At 25.7% G+C, this 15,895-nt stretch overlaps 1 protein-coding gene across 1 annotated transcript in view; it reads left to right on the top strand.

The window, feature by feature from the left end:
• Window positions 1-1,348: 1,348 nt before the first annotated feature.
• LOC122269327 (zinc finger protein 711-like) overlaps window positions 1,349-15,895 on the top strand; it is a 28,221-nt gene continuing 13,674 nt past the window's right edge. The window contains exon 1 of the mRNA XM_087161445.1: window positions 1,349-14,471. The gene's annotated coding sequence lies outside the window, so the exon portion shown is untranslated. The remainder of the gene's footprint in view (window positions 14,472-15,895) is intronic.

Here is a 15,895-nt window from a genome sequence, read left to right as displayed (position 1 = left end):
ATTTCAAATTTTTCTGCAGTTTAGAAATTTTATTAGTCAATATTATATAATTATTTTATAATGTCATTGCCTTTCAGATATAATATTATAAGCTGATGCATAATTTACAAATCAGGTATTTAAATTGATTTCAAAACTTTTATTAAGATGTAAAAAAATTATGTATTATGTCAAATTATATTTAATGATTTTGACTTAACATAATATCATTTTTTCATGCATTACATTGTTTGACTGCATGAAATGTTATCACAATCTTCAAAGCTATATTTTAATCAAGAAATAGTTGTAAAAGTAGTTAATCATTCTAATTAAATATCTTATTTAGTGTCTAGTGTCTCCAGAAATGAAATATACTAGTAAATATATATATATATATTTTAATTTGTATAAAAAAAAATTATAAATTATTTTTGTAATTATTGTTTTAATGTGTTTGTTAGTAAGTGGAATGCATTTTATACATATTCAATAGTTGATTGAACTTAAATCTGAAGCTGAATGTTGGCATTCTTAAACATAATATATAAAAGCTAGATAAAGAATTCATAATGATTAAGATCATTTAGTACTTTTTTGAGCAAAAAATGAAATTTGAAACTCTTGTTTTTAGTGTTAAAATATATCTGGTTTTAATTGCTGTATTAACATGTATTTGTATGTATTATGTTGTGGTTGTGTATCATAATTGTTGAGTGCTTGATTTTTTTGTTTTAATGTTTAATCAATCACACATTTTCTTTAATTTGTAATGCTTAAAGAAAGAAAAATAATGATTTTTAATTGAAAAATTGTCTAATTTCTGAAATTAGAAGTTTTTTTCCTAATTTAAAGGAAAAACAATTGTAAAAAAAAGCCCCTGAAATGAGTTTTAAATTTTATTTTGTTATTATTATTTTTGTTTTTAATGTGAATAATTCTGGTGTTTTTATTAAATGTTGTATTTTTTTCTTCAGTTTCAGTTTAAAAAAAATTAAAGAATTTTTAATGTATATATTTTCATTTTTCTTTCAATTCTTTATTTTTAATACATTTTGACCTTTTGCTTATTTTTTCTACGGTGTTGTACATTTTTTAAAATTAATGTGGTTAAATATTTAAATTTAGATATTATTATGCTATATACTTTTTTGACCTAATTGTTTTATTAATTACTCACTGTAATTTATTTTTAATATAATACTATTTGTGAAAAAAAATCTGAATCTATTTAATGAAAAATTATTTTTAAGGAAGGGCAGGGATGACTTTTTTCCTCTTTTTGTCAAATTTCTGCTTTTTTTTTTTCAATTTAATTAGAAGCAAAATTTTGTCTTTTTAATCTTCTTCCTACTTTTATAATCCCAATTTTCTACTGTTCGTATTCTCATAGTTTAAAATCATGCATTGCTATTTGTATTCACATGATTAAACTATAATTAATATTCTATGATAATATACTATACATTAATTAGCTTTGGTTATATGCTAGCTCAAATTTCATGTATAACTTTTTAGGCTCTTTACCAAACTTATCCCTGTACTTAGAATGTTCTTCATTTCTCAAATATTTGTTTCGGTATGTTATTTACTGGAATTGTTGTTCAACTTATATAATTGTTGCCTTTCAGAAAATAATACAATTTAGGATGTTAACCGCTGTTTAGGCTGATTAATTAAAATTGGATTTAGAATGTTTAAGTACCATTGTCAATTGGATATTTATATTTTTAAAACCTTAATTAAAAGTGTTTTTTCTGTTTTATAAAGTTCTAAAATGTTCTTAACTTTTTTTTTTAATTTTGAAGTCATTCTTTGAATTTCTAGTAATTTTTGAAACTGTCCTTTGCTTAGAAATATAAACTCACTTGCTCTTGTTTTTATCTACCAAATAAATCTTAAAATTTGCATGAATTTTTTTTCTTATCATTATTAACAATATATCTATTCTTGAATTCTTTGAGATTTATTAATGAATTGATTTATAATTGAATTCTTTGAGATACTGTAATTTATTAATGAATTTTAGGGTACAATGAGTTTTATGTATGTAGTTAAAACTTAATATAATGACCCCTATCATTCAGATGATAATAAATATTATACCATGTGGTCCTTATCTCCTGAGAGTACAAAAATTCCATCACTATTTACTCATAACTTTAAAACACTAAATTATTTTTAACAAATGTTTTACTTGAATAAGAATTAATTATATTACAGAATAATTTACAATAACACAATTTGTTTCTTTTTTTTTTCCATGTTAACGTGTGCTTGTACGAGTTTCTTTTAAAATTATACTTTATAGGTATAAAAAGCATTAAAAATTACAAACTAAAGCTGATTCAGGGAGCCATTTTTGAAATAAATAACATATACCGAGGTCGCAACGAAGACAAAGTTTTTTAACTAAAAACTAAACCTCACAGGGGAGTTGAAATTTCACAGAGAGAATAACATTGATAAGTAACATTGCTAAATTATTGTACTCTTTGGAAAAAAATTTACTATGAATGTAATTGCATCTTTTTTTAGCTAATGAGTGCATATCATATTGCCAATTCTGTTATAAGAATATATAATTATACAAAACTCATTGTACTTGAAGCACTATTTATATTTTTCACGAGAATTCAAATTTATTTTTTCTATTAGGATTCTATATGGTCATTACTTTTTTACTTCACTCATGATTTAAATCGTTTTTTCTTGGATCTTACCTTTTTCTTTCTTGATGTTTCTTCCATGTGTGTATTTTCTTAGTTGATCATTTTTATTTTTCAGATTTTAGTGTCATAAAGATTGTTTCATCTACCTCTCTTATAAGGGATGAAACTTCGATGTTTGTTTGCTCAAAATGTCCTTATACCACACCTCACAAGGGAAATTTAAAGATTCATATGGTAGTTCATACCAAAGAACGTAGATATGAGTGTAATATATGTTCCAGATCATTTGCCTTGAAAGGAAACTTGAAAGTTCATATGCGCCTGCATTCTGGTGAACGTCCATATGAATGCAGACTGTGCCAAAAAACATTTGCACAGCACTCTGGCCTACTTGGACATTTAAGTAGAAAACATTAGTATAAGTTCATTTTTAATTATATTTTCTGTTTTCAATATATTTAAAAAAATTTATTACTTTCAGGGATGAGTTTTTTTTCTCCACTTTTTGGCAAAATTCTGCCCCCTTTTTTTTCCAATTTAATTTAAAAAAATTCCATTTTTAAGAAAAGTTTCTTGTTTTAAATTAAAAGTTTGCCTTTTGCTCTTTTTCCTACTTTTATAAATGCGATTTTCTACTGTTCGTATTTTCACAGATTAAAATCTTGCATCACTATTTGTATTCACATGTTTAAAATATGTATTAATATTCTATATATTAATATGCTAGCGAAAATTTCATGTATTTTTTTCAATTGTTTCAAAATTGTTTTGCACATACATTTTATGATTTCAATTTTCAGCTTTTTTGGTTTTTTATCTAACTCATCCCTGTTCTTGGAATGCTCTTTATTTCTTAAATATTTGTTTCAATATGTTATTTATTGGAGTTGTTAAAAGTTGTTAAACTTCTATAATTGTTGCATTTCAGAAAATAATAACATTTAGGATGTATAATTAAATATGAGAAAATAAATAATTTTAGATTTAGAATTATGTAACAAAGTTATTTATAGTTGAACTCATGAGTGTGAGACTATTTATACTATTTGTTATATTTTTGCAATCTTTGCAATTTTTTTTTTTTTTAATATATCACTGTTGAACAGAGTTCATTATTCTTCATTTTTTTTGTTTATTTTATTTTGTTATTTCTATACAGGCTCCTATTTATGAATTTGTATTTATTTTTTAGTGATATTTTTGTTTCTTTTGAGGTTTCAAAAGTATGTTCCTTGATTTATGCAATGTGTTATTTTTCATTCCATGTGCCATAAGTTTTGGCACTGATAATGTTTTCAATATTTTATTTATTTATTTTTCAAAAAAAAAAGATTTAATTTTATGTTTGCGTTGAATATTTATTTCCTGTTAATGCTAATGCCCTTATTGGATTAGAAGCAACTGGAAAGTATATTTTAAATTGAAAACTTTGTCAAAAAAATAGTTGTCTATTATGATTTACTTCTTATTACATGCGATTCTGTTTTCTAAATTATTATTATATTTTGTTTAATGCAAATGAGAATTAAACACCTGTTTCAAAGAATGTTTGGTTTAAATAAATTATTGTTTTAATAGCCAACTAATATAAAGCATATACATTTAAACTCAAATGCATAAAATGCAAGAAAATAATATTAATAAAATAAAATGCAGAAATGCAATTAAATTTATTTTATTTATTTAGTTGCATCATACATAAATGCATTCAACAAAATAACATAATTGTTTTTCTCCTGAAAAATGTTGGATTGTTTACTAGTCATGCATGTATAATTAATAAGTTTTTATTTTTAAATCACATTTATGTTTATAAATGTCACATTCACTTATCTTTTGAATTTTTTTTCTTTTTGTCATATATGATTTGCAACATTCATTAATACTGTACAAAAGTTAAAAACATTTGTTATTCATTTGTTTATTTATTGTAAAATTAGTCTATTCTTCTTAAGTTTAATTGTAAATGCTTTATATTAGTTAGCTATTACAACAATAAGTTTACTTTATTTGTATCAAACATTCTTTGAAATGGCAGATTAATTCTTCATAAAATTGTTGCCTACATTTATGTTTTTTTTTCCTTAAAATTATTTTGCTTTGTTATTTAAATTTGAGTTAACTACAAATTAAAATAAAAGGGCATATATGATGATTTCAAATATCTGAATGCCATTTAGAAATTTCATTTTTATTTATTTAGAATAAGCAAACTTTTGTTTGCAGAAAAATACAAATGAACCTTTGAGTTAAATTTTTTTGTTGTTCATGTTTTGTACAAAAACATTTGATCGTTTTTATGCTATGAAGTGTTTGTACTATGTAAGCTGAATATTCTAGGCAAGTATTTTTCCAATTATAATTGTGTTAAACGATAAATAAAAAATGAAGACAAAGTATAAGAAAATAAATTTGTTTCTCTTACTTTATTCATATCATTTTAAATGGGTGTTATGCCGTTTTAAGTATGTCAGATAATTAGTTGTCAATATACTTATATATTTGCTCCTGAAACTTATTTCATATTTGGAAATTAATAATTTTTTTCTTACAAAATTTATTTTTGTATTCATTGTATTTTTATTCCCAATTTTGTGTAATCTTTTATTTTATCTATATCAATCATAATTTCATCACTACACAGATGAAATAACAAATACTGTGTACAAAAATTTTGACAATGACCAAAAAAAATGACTTAATTATTATTATAATGATATTAGAATAAACGAAGAATGATATGAATTAGGAAATGATTTTGTTTGTTCTAACTTTTTAATATTTAGTATTTATTGAACATTTCTCTCTTTAAGAAATTAATGCTACGTTTAAACTTTCACAAGTTATAAGTTTGTTATAGATTTGAAACATGAACTAATTTAACAATATTTTCTATCAAATGTTTTTACTCTTTATTTCTAACAATTGTTGGTATGATCTTATTCCAAACTTAATTTTTTTTTAAGAAAAAAAAAATTTTGTTCTTTTTAACCATGCAGACAATATTTTTTTACAAAACTCATCTTTATTTATTATTCTATATTGACTACAGTGGGACTTTGATTATACGAAGTAATTGCAAATAAACCCATTTTGGGTAAATTGCAATTTTATTGAAATGCAATATTAACAACTTTAAAAATTAAATTTAATTATTGATATATGTTCATTAGATCTTCTAATTCACTCTTGTAAAAAATTTTTATTACCCTATTGTGTTGTAAAATCAGATTAGTCTGTTTATTAAACTTTTCCTGTTACATTACTATGTGGTTTTGTTCTGTAAAATTAGTTATTTTATTAAATTTTTTCACATTATATGGTCATATCATGTACTGAGTTCACATGTGTGGTACCCTGTTTTTCCTTTTTATACAAAAAGGAAATTTTTGTATAAAAAGGAAAAATAGACAAAAAATTTTATACAAAACCTTTATCTTACTGTATCTCTTTGTACAAAATTTGTTGTTTTCCTTTTTATACAGAAAGGATAACTACAAGTACTTAAGACATCTAATCTTTATATTCTCATGTTTTAATGGTTAGTATTACCAATGCTTTGTTTGTTTTCAAAAAGATATGCTGTGTATGAAAGAATTATAATTTTGGAACTGACTTCTGTTAATTAGAAGAGATTAATGTACTTAGGGTAACAAAGTAAACTTTATTTGCTTTTCTTTTTTCTTTTTTTTTTTTTAATAAAGTGTTATTTTGCGATATAAGATGTGAATTTGGGTAACCTATTTTTGACTTGAAATTTCACTCATTTGATGGTTTTTTTTTTTAATTAATATTTTTGATGTCGGTAAGTATTTAGATAAATATTTCGGTAAATATTTTTTCAGTTTTTTCTTTTTGGTTTTTTAAAATTGCGCTGCATTGATGCATTTTACTTCCTTGTGAATTTACTTTGTTTTATTGTCGTTTTGTCAGTAATTTTTGCATGTTCTTATTGAGTCAATTTCACTGTCCTATTCGCTTCGTCATTATTTTTAATTAATATGACTTATATTATTTTTAATGAACAATTTATTTGAAAATCGGTCTTGAGCGCTTTTGATTCTGTAGTGATTTCCCTACGTTTTCCCCCCGGCAATTACACTAAAGATGCAAAACTTTGTGAAAGACGAATTGCTTGTATGTGCATGAATATTATGCAATGAGAATGCACCCCAATTTTTCGATTTATCTTATGATGATTTTGATTAGCAGAGATTTCGTCATCCCGTTGTTGAATGAATTTTTTTTTTTTTTTTTTTTACCCTTTACACATGGTGTTTCAGATTCCAATATTTTTAATATGATATTTTTGCGAGTTGCCTTTTTCACTTTTGATCTAGCACATTTGTGCAAGATTCATGGCTATTCCATTGTAAATACGCTCATTTTTAAATCTATTTCCTTTGATATTAATACGATGTCATATTTTTGATTAACGTAATGTTGTAAAGACACACGAAACTCTGGTTTCAGTAACAACTATTTCTTAACGATTTATTCAAAAATCCCCCATTTCAACTCGATTATTTCTATCATGGTTCTACATTTTTCCACCAATTGTTTTTCGACCATTTGCAGTTTTTTTAAAGCAGTTATTTATCGTTTTTCTGAGAGTTTCTCACATTTTTCCTATTTTGACACTTTTAACACAATATTATTATTTGGTATTTCAGTAATCATGTCATGCCACACTCGTTTCGTGACAACTCCATTGTAAAACTGCGTTGTTTTCAGCTAGTTTCTTTACTTCATTTTTTTCTGTAGTAATAACAGTTAAATGTATCTTTAGCTTTCCACATTGTTTTTAAAAACCTCGACGTAAAGAAGTGCCCTCTGATAAAATTTTATTTTTAAAAAAAACAATAGCAAATGAAGGCAATTAATAAATATGTATTGACTTTACGTAATAGCAACAATATTTTTATTGTATTTGTATACTTTCACTGTTATTTTAATGTATAGTTTAAGCTGTAGTAGTGAAACAGTAAACTTTTTTTTTTATTTAGAAAAAATTAGAGAATATATATAATGTAATTTTTTAAATAGTAGTCACCAAAATGTAATTTATAGTTATATTTGATTTCTTCAGATATAAATGTTTCGAAAACAATTTTTTTCTACTTGTATATTTGTTAGGTTAAGATATTGCCTGGAAATTAAAACCTTTTTTTTTAATTAAGTTACTATTTATCACTTTTTAAAAATTTTTAGTCACTTTTTTCAATACTTTTCTATAATGACTTGTGCTTAGCTCTGCTAATATTGTGAGTAACTGGGAAAATATATTTTTACAGCTAATGTCATAAAAACAATAGCTTATTCTTTTAGTTATATTTCATAGTAAATATTCAAAAACTTATTTCTTTTGAATAATAACTATGCAGGTACGAAAAAAAAATCTATTTCCTGACTTTTTTGAATGATTGTAATTTTATTTTTAGTTTTCTATCAGATTACAGATTATATTTTTAGTTGATTCCATATAATTAAAATTTTTGTGATAGTGACTAAATTATCCTACTTCATTGCTTAATTAATGTGAAGTCCCTAGGCGTAAATTTTTAAGTTTGAAGGAATGGCCAAAGCAGAGAAGATATAGATTGACAAAGGTTACACTAACTAGGCAAATAACGATACATTATATAGTTTTCTTTTAATAATATTAGTTTCTATTATCAGAATATTATTGGTGCATTGTTTCTGTTTACTTTTTTATTAAATTTTAGAGTTAAACATTTTTTTATAGTACTTCCTCTTTTGATATTTTCAGTACTTGTTTGAAGTAAAAAAATATTACTAGTTATTAAAGCCGAAATATAAAAGTCCTCAATGAATAAAGGAATATAATAACAAATTACTTTTAAAAAAATAAAAACACTTGTGATTTCTATGTGCTTAAAGATTTGCAGTTCTGAAGAAGTTTCTGTATGAGTGAAGTGCATCATAGTCAATAAGGCGAAATATCTGCTGAAACTTTTCTATTTATTCTGCAGAAACAGTTATTTATTATTCAGCTGCAATCATTGTTGTTATTGCTGAACAAATACAACATTATTTTTTTAATTCCTATTTGAATGTCAAATAATTTCTTAATTATGAGTTAAAAATATTTTTTTCTCATGTTTTGTTTATTTTTTAAATTATAGGATGTATTTCTCCATATGACGGTGCTCAACATTTTTGTCCAATGTGTTCCTATTCCTGTCTGCAGGCTTCAAGTTTGAAAACACATCTGAGAGTGCATACGAAAGAACGTCCTTACGCTTGTAGCATGTGTTCAAGTAAATTCACTCAATTAGGAAACCTTAATGCACACGAGATGATACACAAAGGGAAACGACCCTTTATGTGTAAAAACTGTTCTAAGACATTTACTCAAAAAGGCAATATGCAACGACATTTATTAAATTGTAGAAAAAAAATGAATCTTGGTTAGGTTATATTCAATTTTGGAGATTTATTGTGTCACACATTTAATTCACATGGTTTAATGTTAAATATTATCACTTCCATTTAACTATTATGCACTTAGGGGAAGATTATATGAAAATTTCATTTTAAGTTCAGTTTGTAGTTGACAACTAATGCTGTGAATAGGCACCAAAAAGAGTAATTGGGTAGACAATTAAAAAACATTGAGAATGAATATAAACATTCAGTTTCATAGATAACATCACTTCATATATCAAGCAAAGGTTATCTCGACGAACCCTCACCATCTTCGGTTACGGTCACTTCCCCTTTTCTTCTAGCATAAACTGACCAATTCTAGATAATAGACATGTTACAATAAACATGTTTGACTTTTACAACTAATTGTTTCTGGAGTGGAGGTGACTATTCACAGCCTTAAGTGTTATTTTTAGTTATATTTTAACAAAGTTTCAGTTCAAATGCAGGCGAATGGAGAATTGACTTGTAAAAGGGTTTCTGCCTGTGGACATTCTTGTTACTCTCTGTATTTTGTTTTCTGGATCTTGTTTCACCCCCCCCCCCAAAAAAAAACATGATAATTGCGCTGTAGAGAACTTTTTGACAACATTCCTCCTAGCACTGACAGGACAACAACAAAATAACTGATGGCCCTTCTGAAAAACTCCTCAATAAATTTAAATGCATCTCTAGCTACTGTAAAAGGGATTGATCAGATTTTTTTGATCTTTAGTAGGTTGCATGCTTTTCTGCTGTCAAAAACCTGTTTTTTCCCTATTAATTAATTAAAAAAAAATAGTGTGTAGCTGAGAAATTTTGTTGTAATTTTGCCCTAAGGCTTGATACCTGGAGAGTTTATAACACCAATTTTGGCATGTTTCGGGCTAAATATCTCATCGGGCTAAATATCAAAAATTCACAGGTGTTTCTTGCCTATAACCATTTACTTGAATCACTTTACAAAACTAGGGAGATTTTCTTATCCTTACTTTTTTTTACCAATGCTAATTGAATTAAAGTGTTTTTATGTTTAGTTATTTTAAGTATGTAATTGATTTAACATCTTAATTGAATTTTTAATATTGCAATTACGATGTATATAGTGCAATGGAAAATTACTGTTAATTTATTTCCTAATTGATTCTTATTGGGGTTATTCATTGAATAAATATGAATATAATTACCTATTTATAATTTAGTCACTTTTAATTTAGTAATAAATTGCCTATTGATAAAAAATAGGGTAAACTGAAATTATTATACTATTTAATATACAGGCTTGAGACAATGCATAGCTACCAAATCTCTTGATTTTCAAGAAAATTTTCCTTTGATTTTGAAAACAGCAACAAAATTTATATATTAATATTTTTATCTTCATTTAACAAAGTTAAAAGATTTATCGTGATTTTGACTTCCAAGATGCATATTTTAAATAAATATATATAAACCTCTTAACAGTCATCATGAAAAATATTAAGTGTTTGCATAAATAAATTATTCTTGCTTGCAGTTCTAACATTAACTGTTATTTGGCTAGCAACACAAACAGTGGCTTAAACTGTTTAAAAATGTGGCTTATTATTTTACTGTCCAAAGCCTTTTATATTTATCTTTTATTGCACGCTGAATTTCTAAACAGATGATAAAACTGTTTAAAGACATCTATAATTTTCTTGTTCTAACTTGAATCAGTGACTTATAATCTCTTGTTTTAGAAATCAAGTTTTATTACCAAGTGCTGTGGTTTTATACTGCTTTGTTTTGTCTTTGCTTTTGGATATAAAGATACTGTAAATGGATGAAACTTTTATTACATACCGTAAAAATTGATATGATTATTTTTATTCACTTAAATGTTGAAAATTCTTTATATTTATTGTGTAAATGGCAGTATTTAGTAACATAAAAATTCATAGGAGAGCCTTAGTAATTTTTCCTGCACTTCAGAAAAATTTGGATTTCACAAACCATTCATTAATTCATAAGATATTATAAATCAATAAAATTCTGTGTATGGCAAAAGTTTATGAAATTAAAAGTGTAAATTCAGAAGAAGGGAATATTGCAATTTTTATAGAAACAGCAAAGAAATCTTTTGTTTTCAGTAAAAATTTACTGTCCATAGTTATTCCCATTGCTTATATGTATCTGTGATAAATGTTGAATGATGAGTTTGTTGTTTCGAATGCCACTTGCCACACGGGCAAGCCTGCTTGGTGAAACTGAGCAAATTTAAGGCCGAGTGTGCATTTCTTGTTTTCCAGTGGCGCCATCTATGGCCAAGAATTCGACTTCTGCCACATCATACGTCGCACCCGTTTATAGGGCAGACCAATTCATACATTCATCCACAGATCGTAATTTTGACCTGAATCAGAGAACGATCGATCTCCAATCCAGTACCCCCAGAGGTATTGATTTGTTATGGGAACATGGAGGAATTTTGCGACTCGACAGATTTAACGTGCATCAGTCACTTTACTACACTGGGAGTCTTCGGCCGACGGGGCTCAAACCCACGAACTCTTGGGCATGTGCCCAGGGCCCTACCAACCAGGCTGTACAAATGACAGATTCAAAAACAAGCAAAGTATTGTTATTATCTGCAGCAAGTTATATTTATAATATTTTAAAACCTATTTTAAAAAAAGACATTTTAAAATGGTCTAATTTAATTAGTATATAGCATTTCAGTGGTATTTTAAAAAATCTCAATTTTCTGAGTTGATGAATATAAAATAAAAAACGATACCTCTAAAATACAAATGTTTGAAATACTGAAGTTGACCTAGTAATGCCTGATTTCATGTGGCTTACCTGTAGTTTCCTTCCCAAAATTTTTTTTAATTAAAATATTTTCTAAATTTCTAGATAAAAATCATTTGATATCCTTCAAAATATTTTCATGACAAGAAATGCCGATATTATAATTTTGTATAAAACTGTAAGTTCTGCAGATATAAACCCTTATATCATACAGTAAATATTAATTATTTACTTCTAAACAACTGTTTATACTAAATAATTTGTTGAGGTAATTGCGTATTAGAAAATCAAATTCTAAGAACTATTTAGAACATGTTTGTGCTATAGGCTATCACTTTTCAGATCTGAATTTTTAATTGTTTTATACTAACTTAATTTTTATATCTTTTTAGTTTTTTTAAAATTTTATTGTATTCTTTCCTGCAATATAAATTCACAAATGTTAATATTTCAGACATTTTGTTTTAAAAATTTAATTTATTTAAAATATATATTTTTTAGGAGTATATGTTTCCTGTCTCAACCTAGATGCATGTGGTATGTATCCATGTCCGTGGTGTCCCTACATTTCGCGAGTGAAAGGCTCTCTAAAATTACATATGAGGTCACATATTAAGAAGAAATCACATTCCTATCTTTTTCTCTCATAAAACCTTTATGTAGAAGAATTTGACATTTATGACTCTTCATTCTGGTGAACATTTTATGATTACAAGTTGCACTATAAGTTTTACTCTGAGGTGTAATTTTCATAGTCTTGTAGTATGCTATTAATTATTATATTAACTTATTATGCATAATGACATTCATTAAACAATGAGTTCTGGTTATAATCACAGTGTCTTTTTAAAATTAATTTGCTAATAATGTTATGCCCAACTCTTTCTGAATTAATTCAAAGTAGAATCACTTAAATACTACATTCTGGTGCACATCCTTGTAAGTGCAATCATTGCACTAAAAATTTCACATTGAAGGTTTATTTGCGCAGTCCAGTGTCTCATAATGTCATTCATTAAATAATGAATTCTGGTTTGTTAATAATGTCTTGTTATAATTAATTTGCTAATGTCAAGCCTGTCTCTTTTTGACTTAAATAATATTTAATAGTTTAATTTAAATAACATGAATATAGTTTAATTTAAGTAAATAGAATAACTCAAATTGTAACACTTCATTTTAGTTCATACTTATGAATGCAACCATTGCAATAAAAGTTTCACTCTAATAGGTAACTTGCAAAATTGCGATTAATTCTCTGTAACATTGAATTCAGGTTTGTTATTAATTCTGTAAATTCTACACAAATTTATATGCAAATTTGTCTTAAAACTTTATTATAAATTTTTATGCATTGGCTTAGAATCTATGAACGATGAAAGTCATTACTGTGAAGAACAGAAACTGTAATATTTTGTCCTTGGACCATTTTTATAGTGTTATTTATTGAAAATTATTTAATATCATTTTTTTGACATTATTGTCTTATTTTTATTATGAATTGAAGAGCTGTATTAAAAAATTCTGGTTAGCAATTAAAACAAACTGCAACAATTTTTTAATGAGACATAATATGCCTTAATTTATTAATGCTCTTATGGAAGTCTTGATTTTTTTAGAATTTTTTTAATTAAGCATTGAATGATGTTAAATTTTGATTACTGTAAGTTCGTTACTTCATGGATTATTGTATATTGTTCACTTTTATTTAAATAGTGTCACGTTGTATGTGGTTGATTTCAAGCTATATTTTAAGAAATAAATGCTTGTAATATTTTTTATACTGTGCTTTTTATTGTTTTTTATAAAAATGGGTTTTGTTTATTTTCTGATAATTATTTCAGACACTGCTTTTATTTAAAGATTATGTGATGTGGAAAAATATATTATGTGTTTGTTTTCGTATGGATTGACGAACTTGATACAAAAAAAATCTTCTTTACTTAGAATATTGATATATAAACTGTCTAAAATTAATTTATTTGCCCCATTTCTATTAGCATTTTATCTCTATTGTACAAGTAATATTTCCTTAAACCATTTAAATAAGCTTGGGGTCGAAAATAATGACTAGTTGTAGTCACGAGTTTTAATGCTTATCTTTATGGTTTTAAAAACCTATTCATGTATCATTTTGCTTTGATAATGTAAGTATAATATGCTTAATTAAATTTTAATTTTCTTATGCAATTTTTTATTAATATTGATTAAGAAATTACTGTTCACTTTTAAAGTTTATCATTTAAAATATTCTCAAAGCCTGTTCATGTTTATTTTTCTAGATTTTTTTTCCTCCATTGCACAAAAAGATGAATGTGGTTTGCACCATTGCCCCTTGTGTCCATATGCTTCACCAATATCAACGAATGTCAGAGTGCATTTGCGAATCCATACTGGGTTGAAGTCTCATACGTGTAAAATCTGTGGCAAGTCCTTTTCGCAGAAGGCCCACCTGATTACACACATGAGGCTGCATTCAGGAGAACGTCCCTTCAAGTGTGATCTTTGCACCAAAAGTTTCACTCAAAAAGTGCATTTACAGAGACATTATTTTCGGTGCAGTAGGAACTAAATTTGATTGACTCTCTGATTTTGAACCACAGTGTCTTAAAATCTCTAGTGAGCATTTTCATGCCTTTTGTTGATAATTTTTATGACATTCAAGCCAAATGCTTCTACGACATGTGTTCCTTTGTTTGTTTGTTTTTTGTCAATATTTTCTAATAATCGATCCCTAATAGATGTCAATCTTTTTTTTGTCCATTATAAACTTAAAAGTCACAAAAAAACCCTTTTTTTTTTTGGATAATTTATATGAAACCAAAATATCTTAAACTAAATCTTGACATTTTTGGTCAGCATTTACATGCCTTTTTTTTATAATTTTTGTTATTTTCAGGCTAAATGCTTCTTTAAGCGGTGATTCACTGTTTTTTTTTGTGTGTTTTTTTTCTTGTCAATATTTTCCTAATAATAGATCCCTAATAGATAGCAATCTTTTATCCATTATGAACTTAATAGTCACAAAAGAGACAAATTATTTTTTTTTTGATAATTTATATGAAACTAAGATATCTTAAACCAAATCTTTGCACTTTTAGTGAGCGTTTTTAAGTCTTTTGTTGATAATTTTTGTTCTATTCATTCTAAATATTTTTTCAGCCGTGTTTTACTTTTTTTGTCAATATTTTCTTATAATGGATTCGTAATAAATATCAATCTTTTTTTTCTATTATAAATTTAAAAGTCACAAAAAATAAAAATTATAGATATGTTATTTACATCTTTTTTTTCTGGATAATATTTCTAAAACCAAAATAAAAGGAATTTATTCACTTATATGAATATTGTAACATAAAATTCATAATAACAAAACTTAAAAGAATAAGATAGTAATGTTGGCTGTATATGTTATAGTAATTCAAAAAGTATTATTTGTTAAGTTTAGTTCATATGTTTGTCATTTATTTGTATGCATTTCTTGTTATTAACTTATTAATAGCCAATCTGCAATGCTTCAATAATATTTTATTAAATAATGTTAAATGTCCTAACTATAAACAGAATCTCGCTTAAATTTTTTTTCCCTAAAAATTTTGAGAAGTTCCTAAAATTTAACTGATTTATCTGATTTTAAGAAAATAAAAAATTTTCCTGTATTAAAAGAATATACTGGTGTTTTTGAACATCTTTTAATATTCTTTATAGACTACAACATGACATGCTTCATTCCTGATTCTTTCGGTCTAGTTTAACAGTATAAAAATCTACTGTCATGGAGCTTTTGCACTAAATTAAAGGCATTATCATAATGCAGCCATATAAAGTCTGTCCCTAATGCTGTATCTGCTTCGGACATAATGACTGAAAATAATTGTGGGAGATTTCAAGGAGAAAAAAGTTTCCTTGCATTTATATTTATTAATATATTTATGGAATGCAAATGTAACAATAAATAGATCAATAAACAAAATATTTCACTATAATGGAATTGGACTTAAAATAAAACAACTCTATTATTGACTAAGCGCTCGATATAAGCT

Source organism: Parasteatoda tepidariorum, chromosome 4, assembly GCF_982258835.1.
Source record: "Parasteatoda tepidariorum strain Cologne lab strain chromosome 4, Ptep-v5.0, whole genome shotgun sequence".
Taxonomy (NCBI): domain Eukaryota; kingdom Metazoa; phylum Arthropoda; class Arachnida; order Araneae; family Theridiidae; genus Parasteatoda; species Parasteatoda tepidariorum.
The sequence above is the reverse complement of the archived record's forward strand: the minus strand, read 5'-3'. Positions and strand labels throughout refer to the sequence as shown.